This window comes from Triticum aestivum, chromosome 3D (genome assembly GCF_018294505.1).
Source record: "Triticum aestivum cultivar Chinese Spring chromosome 3D, IWGSC CS RefSeq v2.1, whole genome shotgun sequence".
NCBI classification, from domain to species: domain Eukaryota; kingdom Viridiplantae; phylum Streptophyta; class Magnoliopsida; order Poales; family Poaceae; genus Triticum; species Triticum aestivum.
In genome coordinates, this window is record NC_057802.1 from 561,666,795 (window position 1) to 561,668,997 (window position 2,203).

Here is a 2,203-nt window from a genome sequence, read left to right on the forward strand (position 1 = left end):
AAAGGGTTCTTGCCTGTGTTACAAGGTGTGAAATTGAGTAAGACTCAATGCCCGACCACTGCAGAAGATAGAGAGAAGATGAAAGATGTTCCCTATGCTTCAGCCATAGGCTCTATCATGTATGCAATGCTGTGTACCAGACCTGATGTAAGCCTTGCTATAAGTCTAGCAGGAAGGTACCAAAGTAATCCAGGAGTGGATCACTGGACATCGGTCAAGAACATCCTGAAATACCTGAAAAGGACTAAGGATATGTTTCTCGTTTATGGAGGTGACAAAGAGCTCATCGTAAATGGTTACGTCGATGCAAGCTTTGATACTGATCTGGACGATTCTAAATCGTAAACCGGATATGTGTTTACATTGAACGATGGAGCTGTCAGTTGGTGCAGTTCTAAACAAAGCATCGTGGCGGGATCTACGTGTGAAGCGGAGTACATAGCTGCTTCGGAAGCAACAAATGAAGGAGTCTGGATGAAGGAGTTCATATCCGATCTAGGTGTCATACCTAGTGCATCGGGTCCAATGAAAATCTTTTGTGACAATACTGGTGCAATTGCCTTAGCAAAGGAATCCTGATTTCACAAGAGAACCAAGCACATCAAAAGACGCTTCAATTTCATCCAGGATTTATTCCAGGTGGGAGACATAGAAATTTGCAAGATACATACGGATCTGAATGTTGCAGACCCGTTGACTAAGCCTCTTCCACAAGCAAAACATGATCAGGACCAAGGCTCCATGGGTGTAAGAATCATTACTGTGTAATCTAGATTATTGACTCTAGTGCAAGTGGGAGACTGAAGGAAATATGCCCTAGAGGCAATAATAAAGTTATTATTTATTTCCTTATTTCATGATAAATCTTTATTATTCATGCTAGAATTGTATTAACCGGAAACATAATACTTGTGTGAATACATAGACAAACAGAGTGTAACTAGTATGCCTCTACTTGACTAGCTCGTTGATCAAAGATGGTTATGTTTCCTAGCCATAGACATGAGTTGTCATTTGATTAACGGGATCACATTATTAGGAGAATGATGTGATTGACTTGACCCATTCCGTTAGCTTAGCACTTGATCGTTTAGTATGTTGATATTGCTTTCTTCATGACTTATACATGTTCCTATGACTATGAGATTATGCAACTCCCGTTTACCGGAGGAACACTTTGTGTGCTACCAAACGTCACAACGTAACTGGGTGATTATAAAGGTGCTCTACAGGTGTCTCCGAAGGTACTTGTTGGGTTGGCGTATTTCGAGATTAGGATTTGTCACTCCGATTGTCGGAGAGGTATCTCTGGGCCCTCTCGGTAATGCACATCACTTAAGCCTTGCAAGCATTGCAACTAAAGAGTTTGTTGCAAGATGATGTATTACGGAACGAGTAAAGAGACTTGCCGGTAATGAGATTGAACTAGGTATTGAGATACCGACGATCGAATCTCGGGCAAGTAACATACCGATGACAAAGGGAACAACGTATGTTGTTATGCGGTCTGACCGATAAAGATCTTTGTAGAATATGTGGGAGCCAATATGAGCATCCAGGTTCCGCTATTGGTTATTGACCGGAGACATGTCTCGGTCATGTCTACATAGTTCTCGAACCCGTAGGGTCCGCACGCTTAACGTTACGATGACAGTTATATTATGAGTTTATATGTTTTGATGTACCGAAGGTTGTTCGGAGTCCCGGATGTGATCACGGACATGACGAGGAGTCTCGAAATGGTCGAGACATAAAGATTGATATATTGGACGACTATATTTGGACACCGAAAATGTTCCGGGTGATTTCGGAGAAAACCGGAGTGCCGGAGGGTTACCGGTGTTGGAAATATGCCCTAGAGGCAATAATAAATAGTTATTATTATATTTCTTTGTTCATGATAATAGTCTATTATTCATGCTATAATTGTATTGTCCGGAAATCGTAATACATGTGTGAATACATAGACCACAACGTGTCCCTAGTAAGCCTCTAGTTGACTAGCTCGTTGATCAACAGATAGTCATGGTTTCCTGACTATGGACATTGGATGTCATTGATAACGGGATCACATCATTAGGAGAATGATGTGATGGACAAGACCCAATCCTAAGCATAGCATAAAAGATCGTATAGTTTCGTTTGCTAGAGCTTTTCCAATGTCAAGTATCTTTTCCTTAGACCATGAGATCGTGCAACTCCC